Source organism: Propithecus coquereli, unplaced genomic scaffold (assembly GCF_000956105.1).
Source record: "Propithecus coquereli isolate 6110/MARCELLA unplaced genomic scaffold, Pcoq_1.0 Scaffold59, whole genome shotgun sequence".
Lineage (NCBI taxonomy): Eukaryota > Metazoa > Chordata > Mammalia > Primates > Indriidae > Propithecus > Propithecus coquereli.
This window is the reverse complement of record NW_012151840.1, coordinates 6,096,514-6,117,927: the sequence shown is the minus strand read 5'-3', so window position 1 is coordinate 6,117,927 and position 21,414 is coordinate 6,096,514. Positions and strand designations below refer to the sequence as shown.

Here is a 21,414-nt window from a genome sequence, read left to right as displayed (position 1 = left end):
TGTTTTCTGGGTGGCAGAATTATTGTCCCAGTGTTGTCAAAGAGCAGAAGCAAAGCACCGAGAGTTCTGGAAGAGCTTGACGTGAATTTACTGGTATTTGGGAGATGTATATAAACATAGGAACAAGTGTCTGCTGACAGCGTGGGGAATGGGACATGGCGGAGATTGGCTGGGCCCAGACCGGGATGGTAGTGCTGGGGTAGTCTGCACTCCTGCCTCTGGCTTGGTGAAGGTGAGAGTTTCCCAGGGACCAAGAGGACAGCATGGAAAGTATCCAAGCCTGAGTGATCTGGGTGGAACCCTGCCCAAGAGGGGTACCTGCAGGGCAAAAAGGCCCCAGTGGTAAGATGCTATGGAGCAGAAGCTTAGGGTACAATGCAAGAGGTCAGCTGGGGAGTGCACTGCAAACACCAGAGAACTGGGCAGTGTAGAGTCCCTGGGAGTCTCCTAAGGACCCCCAAGAGAAAGCCATTTAAGTACCTGTAAGTACCTGTCTCGTAGAAGGCTCTAAGAGCCCCAGCCATGTAATACTTGACTCCTTTCCTTTCTCCCACCATTCCAGCCCTGGAGAAGCCAGAGAGAGGAGGCAGAGGGAGGATGAGAGAAGAGCAAAGAACAGGCTCACCCCACTTTGCCAGTGCAGGTCTCTGTGCTGCGGGTTCAGCTGTGCTGGGGGAGGGGAAGCTTGGAATAGGATAATAGATTGAAGCTTCAAAATGCACTGTTCAAGACTTGTAATCCAAGAAAATTACCAGAGAGCTACAGGCCTACTTGAGAAATGTATTCCAGGGGTGGGGAAGGCTGCTGACAGAGCAGAGCTGAAGGCAGTGGTTGTCAGGGAAGGCAAAAAAGGCCTGTTGCTCTTTGTACCTTATTGTGTTCAGACAGCTCAATAAACCAGCTATGACCTAAAGTGCTAGGATTCATTCAACAGTCTTCACTGTGTACCTACTCTGTGCCAGATTATATGGGGCTTGCAGAAGATAAAAATGATGAGCAAAACCGAAGGATTCCTACTCCCATGGACAATCAGTGAGGAAGGCCTACTGCCTAAGGTAGGAAATGCATTTGGCTGCTAATAATGGAGACCAAAATAACAGTGGCTTAAATTAGATTCAAGTTTTATTTTTCTCTCATGTAAAAAAATTTCCATAGGTGGTAGGTAGTTCATAGCCGCTTCATCATCATCCATCATCATTGGGGCCCAGGCTCCTTCTATCTTTCTCTTCCTCATCCTTAGCCTGTGGTTTTCATTCTCAAGATTACCTCATGGTCCAAAGTGACTGTTGGAGCTCCAGCTATCACATCTGCATTCCATCCAGGAATCAGAAGGAATGGGGAAAGGGCAGGAAAGAATCCGTATCAGCCTTTTGTCCTTAAAAACTTTCTTGGAAGTCTTCCCAACAACTTTTGTTTGCACTTCATTGGCCAGAATTTTGTCACATGGCCACTCTTAGCTACAAGAGTGATGTGTTACACAGCATTAGATCACCAGAACAACAATGTGTATCAAATCTGGGAGAACAAGGATGACATGCGCTGACAGAGAAGGAAGTTGCTTGGTTAGTCTATCTGGCTTCCCCTGGATCTGCCCCCTGGGATCATCTCCCCTGTTCTCCATGGCCCTGGCTCTGCCCTCAGAGAGGTTGTTCTTTGTCCCTTATCACTCATGGCGCATCTGAGGAGGCTGAGGAGGCTCAGGTGGTTAACACTCTCCTTAAAGGCTGCACAGCTTTGGCAGCCACTTCTAGAGGGATGCATTTGGTATCCAAGACATTAGTCATAGGCTATTGTGGGCCAGGTGTGGGTTTTTTATTAGTTTGTTTTGGTAATGTGGTTCCTGAAATAATTAGTAGGCTTCCAGTCAATTATTAAGCATGAGTTACTGTAGCCAAAGATCTTACATATCATATTAAACCTAAAAACTCTTATATTTTGATTATTGGCCTCTGTGACCATCCCCCCAGCTCTCTGATTAATGGTAGCTTGAAGTGGAAGACAACACCGTTAATCTGATCTTTGCTGGTAGTCTTGCACTACTGTCAGTCGCAGAACTCTTAACAGAAGGTGCTTGGAAAAGGTTTGGGGATAGGTCATGAGAAAAAGAAAAAAGAAAAAAAAAAAGAAAAGGTTTGGGGCCACAGTGCTATCTCCTGCTATTTAGCTACTGTGAAGGAGCTACCATTCTTAACTTCTCCAGCAGGTTAGAGAAGCAGTTGTTTTTTCAAGCCAGCAGTCTCCATGTAATGAGACCCTCGGCCGACTTTTCTATTCCTGATTTTTTTGTGTGCGGGCCCCTAAGTACATTCCTTACTAGAGTGTTATTTCCACTTCTTTTTTAATATGAAATACCTTTATTTTGTACATATATCACATTATTTAAATAACTTTTCCACAGATGATAAGAATGTCACTTCAAACTCCTGATCGAAGAATCTGCTTACAGATGCGCAAGCATTTTTTCGGATTTGGAGTCTCTTTTCTGCAGACATAGAAAGAATATGAGCACAGCCTTCTTCACTCTCAGCCAGAAATCCAGTTACGTCTCCTTCACGAGCAACAGCAATGTCAAGCTTCGGGCCCCCTGAATTGTGTGCGAGGATGACTGTGCCAGCTGCCATACACTCCCCAATTCCAACCCCCAAACGCTCACTCTGCATGGCATGCAGGCCAATCGTTGCTTCAGACGAGTAATCCTTTAATTCATCAAATGGAATGTTTATTTTATGTTTTTCTTTCTTTCTTTTTTTTTGAGACAGAGTCTCATTCTGTTGCCCGGGCTAGAGTGCCGTGGCGTCATCCTAGCTCACAGCAACCTCAGACTCCTGGGCTCAAGCGATCCTCCTGCCTCAGCGTCCCAAGTAGCTGGGACTACAGGTATGCACCACCATGCCTGGCTAATTCTTTCTATATATTTTTAGTTGTCCAGCCAATTTCTTTCTATTTTAGTAGAGACGGGGTCTCGCTCTTGCTCATGCTGGTCTCGAACTCCTGAGCTCAAACGATCTTCCCGCCTCTGCCTCCCAGAGTGCTAGGATGACAGGCATGAGCCACCATGCCTCACCCCGTGTGTTTATTTTAAATTCCACATCTTGAACTCCTCAGTCCTCGGATGGCCTTCCCAGTTGGTTTACCCTGAGTTCATCTTCTTTGTTACGACAACCTGCAAAGAGGACAAGTTTAGGAGGACACGACTCAGCCACCTTCTTATTCGGCAATTTAGCAAAGGCCCTGATCTGCAAAGGATGATTCTTTTCAAAGCTAAATTGGCCAACAGAAACCAGTAAATGTCCTGGAGTCATCTTTTTCTCATGTAAGGGAACGTCCAGAAATGTCTGCATATCACAAGGTGGATAAACAACGTTAGTGCGACTCCCAGCCTTCCACAGTGAGAGAATATGGTTTAGTGTCCAAGAAGAATTGATCATGACCACATCACTGCAAGAACCAACAAGTCCATAAATAAAAGCAAATAAATAGTAGTAGATGAGTTTACTTTGCTGAGTAACGGATTCCTGGTAATGAAACCTGCATCATTAAATCCAACATTTTGATTCTTCACCGCAGAGAGCATGTCAGTGCTGATAGTGGGATAACGAACATGGCTTTCAACTCGGCAGCCCCCTGTGTACTTAAGAGAGGAAGTGTGAAAGCGGATCCCATTGGATCGTTGTAAACGTCAGGAGCACACTGCGCCAGAGCTTCCCAGCCAAGAAATGTGCATCCTAGACTTTGGCCCAGCAGTGTGAAGTGAGGATAGAGTGAATCTTCCACAGGGTAGCATTTCCTTAAGAAAACAAACTGCACTGGGAGAGTTAATCTGATGTTAAATCTTCTGAAAGCACCTTCTAGTATCTGTTGACCCCTGAAGTTAACGTCACGGGTATAAACAACATAAACTGCTTCTGGCTTCCCCTACTTTTTCTGCAGGGCTCTTAAGGCGCACCATAAAACTCTTTCTCCGCCTCCACCAGCACTGCAGTATGGATGAAAACATGCAATCACCATTTCATTTTTCCCATTTTTGCTAGTTGACGTTGACTTTTTCTTTCTCGATAGCAGCAGTCTGATTCCCCAAAGGACAATGATCAAACACACACATAAAGTTCCACATACAGTTAGTCCAGGGAAGAATAGTGAATAAAAAACCCTCAACGACTCACACAAGCACCGACCCATTTTGGCGGCTGCCAACTTCTGCCAAACCCCAAACTCTCCATTTCTTTATGTTTACTGACTAGCTTGAGCCTGATTGATGTGTCTTATGCAGGACTTTGCTAAAAGCAGCATGAAGGAGCCAGCACATGTGCTCCAGCCTGGGCAACAGAACGAAACCCTGCCTTAAAAAAAAATTATTATGGATAGATAATAGTTCTATATATTTATAGACTTCATTCTTGATTTACTCTTTTGCTTTGCTAAACCAAAGCCTCCAGTTTTCTTCAAGGGGGTTATCCTAGCCCATCCGCCAACTACCATGATGGGTTTATTGGCTTGTTACAGTGAATATCACACACCAAAGGTACTGAAAGGCATCTTGCCAAACAAAGGAAGAGATAGGTACACTATAGGATTTGCAAGGGGGAGCTTAGGTGAATGAAGCAGTGTTCTAATACCGTGGTCCGCCACCCCGGGCCATGGATTGGTACCAGTCTGTGGCCTGTTAGGACCTGGGCTGCACAGCAGGAGGTGAGCAGTGAGGCAAGCAAGTGAAGCTTTGTGTTTATAGCCGCCTCCCGTTGCTCGCAGCACCACCTGCGTTCCACTTCCTGTAGGATCAGCAGTGGCATTAGATTCTCATAGGAGCTCGAACCCTACTATAAACTGTGCATGCGAGGGATCTAGGTTGCACATTCCTTACGAGAATCTAATGCCCGATGATCCGAGGTGGAGCGGAGGCGGCGATGCTAGCACTGGGGAGCAGCTGCGAATACCCATTATCATTAGCAGAGAGGTTTGATTGCACAGAGCCCATAATAAATCAACTGCTTGCAGACTCATATCAAAACCCTGTTGCTGAGTGGCAAGTGACAATTAAGCCGCATCTGGTGGCAGGCTTTATAGTGGCAAGTGAGTTGATGTACTTCAATTGTACAGCTGCATCTGGTGGCAGGATTTAAGTCCAAATCCAACACTTATATCAGCTCGCGTGGCCCGCCCATTATTCTATTTACCACTTCCATCCATGCCTCTTTCCCTCACTGCACGCTTGTCTCAGTCACAGTTTTGGTAAGCCCACAAGCTAACCCTAGCAAAAATGAGTAAAAAGTAAACGTCACTGGAGAGCTTCTTTGAAAAGGGAGAGAGACCCAATGATGAGACAGCTGAAGACTCTAAGACTGCCAACAAAATGAAAGCTGAATTAAAAAAATAATACCAAGAGTCCTACTTCAATTACGGGTTCATTGCAACGGGTGATTCACATTCTCCAAGCCCACTTTGTGTAATATGTGGCCACTGGCGACCCAACAAAGCCATGACCTTCAAAACTGCTTCGCCGCATGGAGACCAAGTACCCCGCATTAAAAGACAAGCCTTTGGAGTTTTTCAAAAGAAAAAAACATGAACACGAAGAACAGAAGCAATTATTGAAGGCCACCACTTCGTCCACTGTGTCTGCACTGAGAGCATCATGCTTAGTGGCTACCGCATCGCCAAAGCTAAGAAGCCCTTTACTATTGGGGAAGAGTTGGTCCTGCCTGCTGCTAAGGACATTTGCCATGAACTTTTAGAAGAGGCTGCAGTTCAAAAGGTGGCACATGTTCCTCTTTTGGCTAGCGCCATAACTAGATGCATTGATGAAACAGCACAGGATACTGAGGAACAATTGTTAGAGAGGATTACGAGTCACCATGGTATGCAATCCAGGTTGACAAGTCTACCAATATTGACAACAAAGCTTCTTTTTGTGAGATATATTTTCAGGAGGATGTGCATGAGGATATGTTATGTGCACTTTTGTTGCCAACCAACACCACAGCTGCAGAACTATTCAAATATTTGAATGATTACGTATCAGGAAAACTGAATTGGTCATTTTGTGTCAGTATACGCACAGACACAGCAGCTGCCGTGACTGGACGGCTTTCTGGTTTCACTACTCCAGTCAAGGAGGTCGCTTCTGAATGTGAGTCTACGCACTGTGTCATCCATAGAGAAACGCTGGCTAGCCGAAAAATGTCACCTCAACTAAACAACGTTTTGCAGGATGTGATTAAAATTATCAACCACACTAAAGTACATGCCCTTAACTCACATCTGCTCACACAGCCCTGTGAGGACATGGACGCAGAGCACACACGTCTTCTCTTACACACAAAAGTGAGATAGCTTCTAAAGGTAGATCCCTGGCCAGAATTTTTGAGTTACAAGAGCTGCTCCAGAGATTTCTTTTAGAAAACAGTCACTACTGGTAGCACATTTCAGTGACACAGAATGGGTCACAAAACTTGCTTACTTGTGTGACATATTCAACCTGCTCAAGCAACTCGATCTGTCACTTCAGGGGAGAATGAACACTCTGTTCAAGTCAGCAGATAAAGTGGCCGCACTCAAAGCCAAACTAGAATTATGTGGGCAACACCGGGATTTCTGACATGTTTCAAACATTAGCAGAGATTTTGAAAGAGACTGAGCCAGGGCTTTCTTTCTCCCACATGGTGCACGATCACCTACCTCAGCTTTCAAAAGAGTTTGAGCATCACTTCCCAACCACAAGAGACCCCCAAAATGGGAAGGAATGGATCTGCGACCCATTTTTGAATAAGCCAGGTGAATCGACTTTGTCCGTGCTAGAAGAAGATCAACTGTTTGAGATCACAAAGGACAGTGGCCTTAAAAGTATGTTTGAGATCACTTCAAATCTCCATATGTTCTGGGTTACATTCAGGGCAGAATATGAGATTGCCACAAAAGCACTGAACAGCCTGCTTCCATTTCCAACATCCTGTCTTTGCGAAGCAGGGCTTTCTGCAGTGACAGCAACCAAAACGAGATCATGGAGTAGACTGGACATAAGCAACACACTCCGGGTGTCACCGTCGGCCATCACCCCCAGATAGGACCATCTAGTTGCAGGAAAACCAGCTGAGGGCTCCCACTGATTCTGCGTAATGGTGAGTTGTATAATTATTTCATCATATATTACAATGTAATAGTAATAGAAATAAAGTGCACAATAAATGTAATGTGCTTGAATCATCCCGAAGCCATCCCTTCCACCCCAACCGTGGAAGAATTGTCTTCCACGAAACCAGTCCCCGGTGCCAAAAAGGTTGGGGACTGCTGTTCTCACAGGCTCATAGTGAATAGGGATCTTTGTAAACAGTTAATATCGGGTCTAGACTGCAAAGTAAACATTGATAGAATACTGTGTCCAGAAACCCCTCAGCTGAAGCTCTGCACCTGGGTTGTGAGTCAAGGCTGCTTCTCTGATTCAAGGCAACTGGCACATCCTCAGGCGAAAGTGCAATACCCATTCTCACTGATATGGTTTCAAACAGCAATGTTTCTTACAGTCTATGGTTTTAGAGAACAAAATTTCTCAGTGAGTAAGAAAGGAGTAGTCACAGAAGGGGGTCGCTCTGCACTTTACTGCTGCATACCTTAGGAGAAATTTTGCTTCCTGTTAACTTTGCAGCTGGCGCTATCCGTGTTTGTTATTCCAGGTTGACAAATGGCAGGGCAGAATTTTACTTTCTCCATCAATATATAAGTTTATTTCTCAGAGTGTATGGGAGACAATGCATCTTTGAACCCTGGTGGGGAGCTGTTAACTGAAAGATTTTCTCTAGGATGATCTGGCCAGGTCTTTTCCTTGGGGAAACTTCGAGGTCTTTATCTTTGGGTCAGATTCTCCAAAGCAAACATATTCCAATCGCCTACTTGGAGAGTATAGCTCTGATTGCTAGTGGTCTGGGTACTGAGTTGGGGGAAAATGCTGAGGTTCTCAGAATTTAGGATGTAAATGTTCTTTTAGTCCTCCTGTTTTTAGAATAATATTTCTGCCTTCTCTGGCGCATAAACCTCAAGTTTTCTGCCTAGGTGGAGGAGGGGCAGTCACAGAGCTGCATGGGCTGGAAAGGAAAATACCACCCTCCCTAAACAGATTTTCAAATAATTCTACTTTTCACCCCACTTCTATCATCCCCCTCTAGAGGTATCTGGCATTATTATAATTTTTTTTTGTTTTTTTGAGACAGAGTCTCACTCTGTTGCCAGGGCTAGAGTGTCATGGTATCAGCCTAGCTCACAGCAACCTCAAACTCCTGGGCTCCAGTAATCCTCCTGCCTCAGCCTCCCAAATAGCTGGGACTACAGGTGCCAGCCACCATGCCTGGCTAATTTTTCTATTTTTTATAGAGGTTAGGTCTTGCTCTTGCTCAGGACTTCACCTCTTGACCTCAAGCTATCCTCCGGTCTCATCCTCCCAAAGTGCTAGGATTACAGGCGTGAGCTACCGCGCTGAGCCTATTATGCTTTCTTGTTTACTTTAGTATGTGTTTGAGAATTTTCAGAATATCAAAATATTTAAAATCTGAAGAAAAGATATTTAAAATATTTTATCTAGCAAATTAAGGCACTCTGGTACCAGGTGGGATTTCAGTGATATTCCATTTCCTATATTGCTGGGAAAGAATGATTTTTTTTTTGAGACGGAGTCTTGCTCTGTTGCCTGGGCTAGAGTGCTGTGGCGTCAGCCTAGTTCACGGCAACCTCAAATCCTGGGCTCAACCGATGCTCCTGCCTCAGTCTCCCTATCAGTTGGGACTACAGCCATGCACCACCACACCTGGCTAAATTTTTCTATTTTTTTTTAGTTGCCTGCCTAATTTCTTTCTATTTTTAGTAGAGATGGGGCTCTCACTCTTGTTCAGGCTGGTCTCAAACTCCTGACCTCAAGCGATCCTCCTGCCTCGGCCTCCCAAAGTGCTGGGATTACAACAGGCATGAGCCACCATGCCCGGGCAAGAATGATCTTAACATTAAAAATACATATGTAGTCCATGCTCAGCCCATGGGCCCATAGTTTGTGGTCTTTGTCCTAGAAAGTGGAAGAGTATGGTTCCTAAGGACCTCCGTCCGCTACACAGAAATAAACTGCAAGGTTCATTTCTTTTCAGGTTACAAAGCAGTCATGTCCATTATCTTGGTAGTTCTTACAGTTCTGGGAGGCGGGCAGGCAGGGTAGGTGTTAGTCCCATTTTCCAAATGAGAAAACTGATGTGTGGAGAGATTAAACTACTTGCTCAGTTTCGTATTTATTTATTTATTCACTTTATACACTCACTCATTTAACAAACATTTATTTTGTGTCTACTCTGGGCCAGGCTCTGAAGTAGCTTCAGGTGGTACAAAGATGGATGAGACTGGCCTTAGGAATGCCACAGTCTAGTGGGACAAGACAAATAGCTGAACATGAATCATATCATCATGACAGGTGCAGTAGCAGAGTTACGTACGCAACAGAGAGCTGGTACAGCTTTGAAAGGAGAAGAGTGTGCCAGGCAGACAAGGAAAGGAGAGTGAACCGATGGTTGGCAGAACTGTAGTGCAAAGGTATCAAATAGTGTGGCGTGTTTAGGGACCTGCCATGCAGTCTGTACAGGGTGCCGGCAGGGAGGGTATGAGGCCAAATAGAGTGTTTGGTGTGACATGCCAAGTAGTTTGGCCTTGATCATGCAGATGTTTGGAGAGAATTAAGGGTTCAAAGCATCTAAATATAATTAATTGTGTTTTATAGGAAAAAAAATCTCAGTTGGGGTGGAACAAGGGTGAGGAATCTGTTGCCAACAGCCAGACCAGATATGATGGTGGCTGGAACAAGGGTTGCAATCTTGGGCCTGGGGTTGGGTTTTGGAGGTAGAATCGACAGGCCTTGGGACTGATCGGTCATCATGGGCGATAAGGGAGAGGGATGGGTAAAAGACGACACCGGGTTTGTGCATGTGGGTTGGTGGTGGTGACTTTCCCTGAGACGAAAGTTCAGGAACAAGAGAATGTTTGGTAGAAAGCAGTGAATTTTGCTCTCATGGTGGAGCTGGGAAGTGTCTGTAGCATTTATGGATGGCACATGGAGCTCAGGTAGGAGATCTGAGCAAGTGACACCCAAGCAACGTTGTTAGGCCAAGGTGAGAGACGTTTGTGGGTGAGGTCCCCCAGGGAGAGGGTGTGGACTGAGGAGGGAATGCTGGGGTCAGGGCTGTGGGGATTTCCAGTTCTGAAGAGTGAGTCTCCCTGGATGGGGGTGTAGTGGGGAGGAGGAGGCTGAGGGGCCCTGAGGCCGGACTCTGCAGACTCGTAATAGTGCTCTCTGAGGCTCACTTTTCCCTCAGGTGGCAGGTTTATCTAAAACAAACCACAGGCAACCTCTTCCCTTCTTTGTCACCATAATCCCACCTACCTTCCAACAAGGCACCTGTTAGGGAAATAAGAAACTTAAGCTCCAGGCAACAATCTATGCCACAAACAGCACTGGGGACAGGCCAGATGAGTTGTACACAGTTGTATGCACAGCTGTCAGGGTTTGATTGGTCAGGCTTCAGTGCACAAGACAAAATCCAGTCCAGGTATTTTAAGTAAAAAGGAATTTAAGTTATTGATTTCAGTGCTTCTGAAGCCATTAGAAGGGCTGCAGAGGGGGCTCTGGTCTGGGCTCCAGGAATGATTCTCAGAACATGGCAGAACCAGTCTGTCAGGGAGGCTGCTGTCCTTGCTATGATCAGGAAGTTGGGAGGGTGTCAGGAGGTTACCGCTGGAACCAACCAGCTCAAGAACACAGCACTACCCCACCACAGATCAGTGGGGAAAGAATGGTCTTTTCAATAAATGGTGACTATCCCCATGGAGAGAAAATGAACTTTGATCCCTAACCTCACACAATATGCAAATGTTAATTCAGGATAAATCATAAACCCAAATGTTAAAGATAAAACAAATAACCCTTACAGAACAAAGGCAAATGGAAAACAACTTCTCGACCTTAAACAGGACACAAAAAGCACCAACCATAAAAGAAAGATTGTTTTATTGGACTTTATTAAAATTAGGAGGTTCTAAAAAAAATTAAGAGGTTCTTGGATGAACTTTGAAAACACTTGTATGTAAGTGAAAGAAGCCAGACACAAGGGATCAAATACTGAGTGACTGAGTTTATATGAAATATCCAGATGGAGGCCGGGCGCGGTGGCTCATGCCTGTAATCCTAGCACTCTGGGAGGCCGAGGCGGGTGGATTGTTTGAGCTCAGGAGTTTGAGACCAGCCTGAGCAAGAGCGAGACCCCGTCTCTACTAAAAAAATAGAAAGAAATTAGCTGGACAACTAAAAATATACATATATAAAAAATTAGCTGGGCATGGTGGTGCATGCCTGTAGTCCCAGATACTCTGGAGGCTGAGGCAGGAGGATCTCTTGAGCCCAGGAGTTTGAGGTTGCTGTGAGCTGGGCTGATGCCATGGCACTCTAGCCTCGGTAATAGAGTGAGACTCTGTCTCAAAAAAAAAAAAAAAAGAAATATCCAGATGGAAAATCCGTAGAGGTAGAACACATAGTGGTGGTTGCCAGGGGCTGGGGGGCAATTGCTAAACGGATGCAGGGTTTCCTTTTGGAGTGATGAAGATGTTTTGGAACTAGAAAGATGTGGAGCCTATACACATTATGAATGTGCTAAATGCCACTCAATTGTTCACTTTAAAATATTAATTTTATGTTACATGAATTTCACCTCAATTTAAAAAAAGTAAGGACTTACATTCATCAGTAAAGCAGCGCTAAGAGAGTGGGAAGGCAAGCCACAGGCTGGAAGGAAATACCTGCAGCTAACATACTTGAACAGGACTTGCATTCAGAGTGTATATATACATAAAACCAGCACAGGCCAGGCGAGGTGGCTCATGCCTGTAATCCTAGCATTTTGGGAGGTCGAGGCCAGAGCATTGCTTGAGGCCATGAGTTCAAGACCAGCTTGAGCACAAGTGAGACCCCCGTCTCTACAAAAAATAGAAAAATTAGCCGGGCATGGTGGCACGCACCTGTAGTCCCAGCTACTCGGGAGGCTGAGGCAGGAGGATCACTTCAGCCCAGGAGTTTGAGGTTGCTGTGAGCTAGGATGACGCCGTTGCCCTCTAGCCCAGGTGAGAGAGTGAAATCCTGTCTCAAAAAAGAAAGAAAACAACAACAACAACAAAAAATCCCAGCACAAATCAATAAGAAAAAAACTAATAAAATCATGGGCAAAAGACTTGAAAAAGCACTTTACAAAAGAGGAGATACAAATGGCCAATAAGAATAATGAAAAGATGCTCAACATAATTTTTCATCAGGGAAATACAAATTAAAACCACAGTGAAACACCAAAACATATCTACTAGAATACCTAAAACTAAAAGGACTGACCATACCAAGTACAAGTATGGATACTATAAGGCATCTAGACACCCATACGTTGCTGGTAAAAGTATAAACTGGAATACTTTTGGAAACTGGCAAAATCTATTGAGACTAAAGCAAAAAATACACATACCCTATGACTCAGCTATATACCCAAGAAAAATAGGTGCATCTCTCCATTAAAATCCAGGTACAAAAAGCAGGTCACAGTGGCATGTGCCTATCATCCCAGCTACTCAGTAGGCTAGACGTGAGGATTGCTTGAGTCCAGGAGTTCAAGTCCAGCCTGAATAACATTGTGAGACTCTATCTCTAAAAATAATAAAAATAATTAAAAAAATACAGGTACAAAAATGTTCATAGCAGTTTTATTCATAACAGCCCCAAACTGTACACAACTGAAATGTCCATCAACAGCAGAATGTATAAATTGTGGTTTATTGGCTGGTCCGAAGGTAGCGAGTTACCTCACTTGATTGTTCATAGTCAGTTACAGATTGAACTCCTTGTTCTGCTACTTTCCCCCCTCCTCACTACTGCACTTGACTAGTCTTTTAGAAAAAATAAATAAATAAAATAAATTTTGGTTTATTCATAAAATTAAATATTAAATAGCAATAAAAAAACCAAGCTATTACTACAACATAATTAGATTTCACAAACGAGATGTTGGAAGAAAGAAGTTGGATATACAAAAATTATGTACTGTATGATTCCATTTATTTGAAGTGCAAGAGCAGTAAATCAATAGTGATAGAAGCAGAATAGTGGTAATTGCCTGGGAAAGGGTAAGAGGAACCTTTGGAGAGCTAGAAATGCCCACGCAGACACACGTAAGCACATGCCTTCTGTTTATAGCATCCACCACCTCTGCTTGTTGTAGCCATCTCCTGCCTCCCCCCACTGTCATTCTCTCCTATACTATTCCTGTCCTAATTCCTGATGATGTCAATATCCATGTCAAGGAGGCTTCCAGCCGCCGGCCTCTCAGTTCCTCTGTCTCTTCTCCTTCATGCATTCCTCTCTCCTGAGTGTCTATTTCCTACCTTTTCTCTCCTCAAACTCCTAGCTCCTCCATCATCCTCACTCCTAGAGGATGATCCTGCCTCTTATACCATTGAGACAACAGAGGTAACAAGAGAGACACTCCACAGCTCCCTCGCCACATGTGCACGCACTCTGCCTTCTCTCTGGTTATTATGCGTGAACTGTCCCTACCTCTATGTAAGGTAACCCCTCTTTTTGTGAATTAGACCCCATTGCTCACATTTTTAAGACATAGCTTCAGGAACTTTTGTTTATCTCTCTGTTGCAATAGCAGTTTTTTCTCTCTACAGGGTCTTTCCCACCAGTGTACCAACACCACAATTTCTTCATCCTAAAATAGTTCTTTCTTGATTACTCTTGTCTCTCCAGTTACCACCCCGTTTCTGTCTTTCACTCCTTTTAAAGAATTGTCAATAGTCACTGTCTCCTTTTTCTTTTTTCCTCCTCTATTGTTTTGAACCCATTCCATGCAAGCCTTTGTCCCTTCCAATCCACCAAATCTGCCTTATTGCAATCACCAATGACCTTCATTTTGCTTTAATCCATTGGTCAATTCTCAGGCTTCATCCTACTTGATATTTTAGTAGAATCTGACCGTTTACCACTCTTTCCTCCTCCTCCTCCAAACTCTTTATTTGGCTTCAAGGTCACAACAGTCTCTTGGTTCCCTCCTTCATGTCTTTGCTATTCTTTCTCCTTTGCTGGTTCCTCTCATCTCCTTGACCTTTAAATTTTGGAGTTTCCCATGGCTAATGCTTGGACTTTTTCTCCTTTTGATCCTTACACACTCCCTTGGTGATCTTCTGCATATGACCTGGGTTTTAAATACTATCTATAAGCCGATGACACCCAGATTTGTATCTCCACTTGGATGGGTAATAATTCAACGTGACTGAAATTGAGCTACCGACCCAATGCCTGAAACCTGCTTCTCTTTGTAGTCTTCCCAGCTCAGGAAGTGGCAACATCATGCTTCTACTTCCTCAGGCCCCACACTTTTGAGTGTCTTTCTTTCTCTCATACCCTACTTCCAACTCTTTTAAAAGGTAAGTCAGGCTACCATGACATCTGTCTCTTTTTGATAGCTTCCAATCCCATTCTGAGGAAATGCCGAAGACCTCTCAATAGCCTCCAAAGCACACTGGGACCTGACTCACTCCTCACCCCCTTACCTCTCTGAAACACACTCACGCCTTGTACTTGTTCATTCTTCCCGAATGTTCTTGTCCCAGAGATTTGCACGGCTCACTCCTTCACCTCCTTCTGGCCCTTATTTAATTGTCACTTAACTAAAATTATTGTCCACCATATCTAAAATTACAACCTTTCCATACTTCCTGTCTTCCTCCCCACTTTATATTTTTAAAAATTTGGGGGGTTTTGTTTTTAAAATTAATACACTTTATTTCTTGGAGCATTTTCAGGTTTGCAGAAAAATCAAGCAGGAAGTAAAGAGTTCCCATGTATTCTCCCCCTCCAGTTTCCCCTATTATTAGCATCTTACATTGCTGTGGTACATTTTTGTTACCACTGATCAACCAATATGGATACATTATTTATTTTTCTTTAAATTTTTCATAAAAAATTGTGGGGAGGAGGAGTCTTCCACTGAGGACCAGAAAACCTGCTAGACAACTTCTAAAAGAGCTGTAACGCTTGGATACATTATTATTAACTAAAGCCTACAGTTTACATTAAGGTTCACTCTGTGTTGTACATTCCATGGCTTTTGACAGTTGTATAATGTAATGTATCCATTATCACAGTATCACACAGAATAGTCTCAGTGCCCTAAAAGTCCCCTGTGCTCCACCTATTCCTCTCTCTCTCCCTCCACCTGAACCCTCCGCAACCTCTGGTCTTTCCACGTCTCCATAGTTCTGCCTTTTCCAGAATGGAATCATACAGTATGCACCCTTTTCAGATGGGCTTCTTTCACTTAGTCACACACATCGAGGATTCCTCCCTGTCTTTTCACGGCTTGCTAGCTCTGCTTTGTTTTTTTCCTTGGCAGCTCTCATTCTAACAGTTGTTTGTCTTCGCCTCAGGAACGTATGTTTCCTGACGGGGAATCTCGTCTGCTTTGTTCACTGCTGTATCCCCAGCGCCTGAACAGTGCTTGACTCACACATGGTGTTCAAGAAATGTTGGTTGATTTAAACTTTTCTTAAATGAATGGTGATGGAAGAACAAGCTATTCTATCCAGGACCCTCCTGGCCAGGGAATTTGTATAGTGTTTAGCTTTCTGGACTTCTAGAATTTCAACTCCACTGTCTCTGACTTTGGATGAGTCACCTGACTTAATCTGTTTGTGCCTCGATTTTTTCTTCAGTAAAACAGAGATATAATAATAGTACCTCCCGGCTGGGCGCAGTGGCTCACGCCAGGAATCCTAACACTCTGGGAGGTCGAGGCGGGAGGATCGCTCGAGGTCAGGAGTTCCAGACCAGACTGAGTGAGAGTGACACGCCCCCGCATCTCTACAAAAGTAGAAAAATTAGCCCGGGCGTGGTGACACGCGGCTGTAGTCCCAGCTAACTTGGGAGACTGAGGCAGGAGGATCGCTTGAGCCCAGGAGTGGGAGGTTGCAGAGAGCTATGATGAAGCCACAGCACTCTAGCTGGGGCGATGGAGCGAGACTCTGTCTCAAAAAAAAAACCAAAACAAACAAAAAGACTAAGAAATAATAGTACCTCCCTCCACGGTTGTGGCAAGGATTGACTGAGTTCATATACATAAAGTTCTAATAAACCCCGCACATAATACGCGTATACGAGTAGCTTTGTTATTCCAAACAGGGACCTGGGGTAGGAGGTGGGAATGGCGTGCCGGGCGCTTCCATCCAGCTCGGGATTCTAAACGGGTTGTTCGGAGGAGGAAGAGCGCTGGGAGCCGGAGCAAGGCGGGAGGGGGAGGCTGGGGGGAGGAGGGCGCACTAATGTCATTTGCCAATTATTTTACAAAACACTTTCACATTCTAAACTCTTTCAATCCTCACAAAATTAATCTTGTCGGGTGGATGTTATAATCCCCATTTTACCCATGAGAAAACAGGTTCCGGGAGGTTGAGCGACTTGCCCGATGCCGCCATATGGTAAGTGGTGGCCCCAAAATTCCCACCCAGAAGCTCTCCTTCACACTTGGATGCAGCACGAAAATTCTCAGGGCGCACCTAAGAGCCTGGGTCTAGTGTTCTGGGACCAGGGGGTTAACAAAACCACCTTTAAAAACGACGCCGCTCGTGAGCGGCTGCCTGTGCCGTAGGCTGCGGAGGCGTCCGGGCGGGCTCCAGTGTGCACAAGGTGGCACACCGGCCATGCAGATGAATTCTGCAAGTAGAATGCTGATTAGAGCATCAAAGTTATTCATTTTCCGAGCAACTCCTCCCTTTCCCCCGCCTCCAGGGGGTGGGGCGACAAAGCGCGGGAAAACTCGGCCTCGACCCCACCCCCCTACCTGTGCTGGGGGCGGGGAAAGGCGAGCTCTCAAATGGGAAACGGATCTGGGGCCCCTCCCTCCCATGCTCAGGAAGCCTATTCGTTGCCGCTTTAAGATCCCTTTGGAAATGGGCCAAGCCACGCCAGCACTCCTAACGTCACCTGTCCCCCACTTCCGGTCCGCAAGCCCTTCCCAGCGTTAAGGTCCCGGTTCCTTCCAAACTCCGAATCCTATGCTTTTTCCGAGCCCTCCCGCAGAGGGAGGGGCTATGGGTGACTCCATCGCCCAGGAGCTGGCCCGCGCAAGGACCCCATCCATGCAGATTATATGACAATTTAGACAGTGGGAAGACTGCGAGGAAATAGTCAACCGGATGACGTAATGTTTGGGGTGGCGTCCCATTCTGTGATTTCTGCCCGGCATCATTGACACTGGGGTTTAGTTTCAAAAAGAACAAATGGATCGACACTTCCGGGTTCCGACTCGATGAAGTTCTGCTCCAAGTGCTCACCACGCAGGGGCTGAGTTCCTTATATTTGCATAAGTGAACAGCAGCCTCAAGCTTCCAGCGCCAATAGGGAGTGAGGGGGCGGAGACGCACCTGGTACAGTCTCCCTTCCAGTAGGAAAGCCCGGAGTCAGGCTGGCTTCTCTCTAAGCGACAGGGACGGAGGCCAATCGTTTCTGAGATGTGCAGATGGGGCAGGTGGACCTCGGCGCAGCCAATGAGGAGCGGTATCTTCAGGGGGCCTAGGCCCCGTGCCCAATGAGGATAAGAGGACCGTGCGGGGCCAGTACCGAGCGGCAGTACTTAAGGCCAACCCCGCGCGGGGGTGGGAGGGGCGCAACGCTGAACGACGCGGGTGCGGGCCAATGGCGAGTGTGAAAGCGGGCAGTCCAGGCCCGGAGCGCGGAGGGAGCTGAGGGAGGGGGGAGGCTGAACCGGAGAGAAGCAGGAAGTAGCGGCGGCCGTCGGGAGGGCGGCGGCGGCGGCGGCGGTGGCGGCTGGAGCCGGGTAGAGACCGCCGGGTCTCGGCCCGCCAGAGGAGCAGAACAAGTAAGTGTGCCTGGGGTAAATACCCGCCCTTGGCCCCGCCCCCTGGGGGGGCGGGTAAATACCCCCGCCCCTCCCCCACTTGGTCAACTACCCCCTTTCCGCGCCGCCCCCTGGGGCGGCTTCTAGGAAGGCCCAGACGCCGCCTCCATCCCTTAGGGTGGGTGGGCGAAACTCCAAGCCTGTTGAAAGCACAGCCCTTAGCCGAGTAAACCTAGAACGAGAGTCGGGGATCCCAAGTCCTGGCGCCCCCAGCCCAAGAGGCGCCCGAAGTGCGGCCCGGGGACTGGAGGCTGCGGGATGTCGCGACCTAAAATGGTGTCCGTGTCCGGGGGTGGGGGCGGGGGAACTGGACCAGGCCGGAGCTGAGCCTGCACCCCGACTGGGCGCGGGTCAGCGTCCGGGCCCGAGCAGTACTCGGGTTCGCGCCCTGGGCCCGCCGCGCGCTTTCCGATCACTCCTCTGTCTCTAGAGACTCCGGGAGTCCGCGCCGGGAGCAGGCTGCACTGCGCACAGAGGGGAGGGGACGAGGTCCGAGTTGGAACGGACGCGGGCTGGAGAGCTGAGAGTCATGCTGAGACCGCCCTCTTCCCACTCCCCCTCTTTTCGTGCGTCCTCCCTTCCTGTGCAGTCCTGGGCCCCAGGGTGCTGCGCAGCAGCTCCCAAAGGGCCTGGCCTGGCTGAGGCTCGGTCTTCACTTCGCACGCCGGTGGGAGCAAGAGAAGCGCCGCGCGCCTCAGTTTCCCCTCTAGCTTCTCTTAAGTACACCCCGCCCCCTGATCGCAACCCCAGACCTGCTCCCCGCGCCGGCCCATGGCAGATGGCAGGGACTTAATTCCACCCGCTGCCCAGCTTGGCCGCAACCTAATCGCGGGCCCTTCGCCCTGCTCTGCGCAGCAGGCCTTGGGCCTGGGCAGAGAGCAGTGGAGCCCCCACCCTACCTGATTCTGTTCACCCTCTTCCTGTACAGCCCCTTCCTTTGGCTTTTGGGGAAGAACAGAGGGAAAAGAGGGCGGGGGAGATGGGAGCCCTAGGGACAGGGTGCAACAGTGGCAGAAAGGCCTAGGTGTGGGGTGGGGGAGTCTCCTTGGCCTTGAGGTCCCTGCTTAGTCAACTGTCTGCTCTGGGTGGGTGGTAATTGGATGACTTCTAAGTCACTTGGATGCCAGAGGGGGAGGTGGTTGGGGGAGGCGAGTTCGCAGGTGTTTTCTTGTAGTCCCCCCTGGCCTGAGCTTTACCAGCCCACTCTCCTGAGGCCTGAGTGGAAGGTCGCTCGGGCCTGTTTGGTCCGGGAGGGAGCCAGACTGAGGATGGCCCTGTGGATTCATCAGGGCTGGGACAAGGCATGAAGGGCTTTGTTTAAGCACAGAGTCTGCAGAATTAAATGAAGGGGTGAGGTGAGGGGAGGACTCCTACTTTCTTCTTCTAGTTGGCACCCTTTCCCCCCACCCCCACCTTGGTCCCCAACAATGCCAGCTGCCACCTGCTGGGACTGTCTCCAGTTACAGTCCGAAGGCTGGAAAGAGGTGAGAGAATTTGCCCTAGGAAATGGCTTGCATCCTGGGCAGGGAATGTGTAAGGATAGAGACTTCTTTAGTTGCTCTTTGAGAAGAGAAACACTTATGGGGAGAGAAACTGGTAGGGGACAGACCTGGGTCCCCCACACACTCCGAGCTGGCCTCCTTGTTGATTTAGTGCCACATAAGTCTTGTGCAATTTTTTTTTTGCGCTGGGCGAGGTTGGGGTTGGTTGAGACTTCTGGCCTACTGTTGCCAAAGGAAGATTGCGAGGGCAAGGAGTTTGAGTCGGGGGGTAGACTGAGGTGAGGAGCCTGGCTTGTCCCTATTGTGGCAGCTGTGCTGGATAAGCTTGTACCCTGGGGGTTTTAGCCCTGAGAGAGCAAGATGGGGAGGGCGGGCCGCTAGGGAAGGTAGTGAGCAAGCAGCAGGTGTTTGTGACAGGAGAGGCCTAGGCTGGGGCCCTTGTGACCAGGCTGCCGTCACCGTTTTCCCCTCTGTCTCTCTTCTCTTTGTCTCTTTCTGTTCCTGTATCTTATTCTTTCCATCTAGATCTCTTGGGTGATTTTACTGAGTCCATTTCTCCCTGCTGACCAAGCTAGATCTCCAGGTGCAAGTGATGGCGCCAAGTGCTCCAGACTTGACCTTATGTGACCCTTGACTCTTATCTCTGACCCCAGCCCCAGATTCCCAGTGCTTATTCCTTCCCAGCTCCTCTTTGACTTGAAGTGTCCTTGTTTGGCCCAGCTGGAATGATCAGTCTTATTCTGGGTCTGACTTTTACATTTACAGTTTCATGTCATGCTCAGAATAACCCTATGATATATAGATCACTTGCCCCTTTTTCAGACAGCCAAAGGAAGGCACCAAAGTAACTTGCTGCTATGGCAGGCCTGTGGTCAAGCTGACCCAGAATCATTTCTTAAGTCTTGGCTTAAGTCACTGCCCCTTTGTGCATGTGGTCTTTCAGATCTCTGTGGACCCCAGAAGCTCCATGAAGAATAGGAATTGTTCTATGCTGATGTGAACGAGCCTTTAAACTTAGAGCAGCATCATGTATGTCCTCCTTCTTTTTTTTTTTTTTTTTTGAGACAGAGTCTCACTCTGTTGCCCAGGCTAGAGTGCAGTGGCGTCATCCTAGCTCACAGCAACCTCAGACTCCTGGGCTTAAGCGATCCTCCTGCCTCAGCCTCCCGAGTAGCTGGGACTACAGGCATGTGCCACCATGCCCGGCTAGTTTTTTCTATATATTTTTAGTTGTCCAATTAATTTCTTTCTAATTTTAGTAGAGACAGGGTCTCGCTCTTGCTCAGGCTGGTTTCGAACTCCTGAGCTCAAACAATCCGCCCGCCTCGGCCTCCCAGAGAACTAGGATTACAGGCGTGAGCCACCGCGCCCGGCCATGTCCTCCTTCTTAATAGTAGTATCAATTGATTAGTTCTTTGCTGGGCACAGGAGGGGATGAACTGACTTCAACCAAGATGCTCACTGAGCTTCTTCTGCCTCTTTTACCTTTCTCTGTATTTTTTCTTTATTTTATTTTATATCTTTTTAGAGACACGGTCTCACTCTGTTGCCCAGGCTGGAGTGCAGTGATGCAATCATAGCTCACTGTAGCCTCCAGCTCCTGGGCTCCAGCGGTCCTCCTGCCTCAGCCTCCCAAGTGACTGGGACCATAGGTGCACATCACCACGTCCAGCTAAGTGTTTGGATTTTTTTGTAGAGACAGGATCTTGCTATGTTGCCCAGGCTGATCTCGAACTCCTGGCCTTGAGCAGTCCTCCCTCCTTGGCCTCCTAAAGTGCCGAGATTACAGATGTGAGCCACTATGCCCAGCCTTTCTCTGTATTTCTTTTTTTTCTTTTTTTTGAGACGGAGTCTCACTGTGTTGCCCGGGCTAGAGTGCCGTGGCGTCAGCCTAGCTCACAGCAACCTCAAACTCCTGGGCTCAGGCGATCCTCCTGCCTCAG

General features: G+C 47.3%; 1 protein-coding gene and 1 pseudogene across 2 annotated transcripts in view; one reads left to right on the top strand and one right to left on the bottom strand.

Annotated features, from left to right (window-relative positions):
- Positions 1 to 2,375: 2,375 nt before the first annotated feature.
- Positions 2,376 to 4,164, bottom strand: LOC105821912 (annotated as a pseudogene).
- A 13,611-nt stretch (positions 4,165 to 17,775) lies between these two features.
- The window catches only part of ZNF687 (zinc finger protein 687), a 9,481-nt gene continuing 5,842 nt past the window's right edge, over positions 17,776 to 21,414 (top strand). Inside the window, exon 1 of one of the 2 annotated variants that reach the window (XM_012658764.1) lies at positions 17,776 to 17,930. The gene's annotated coding sequence lies outside the window, so the exon portion shown is untranslated. Of the gene's footprint in view, positions 17,931 to 18,930; positions 19,454 to 21,414 lie in introns of those variants that run through there. The other variant, XM_012658765.1, reaches the window with a different exon arrangement.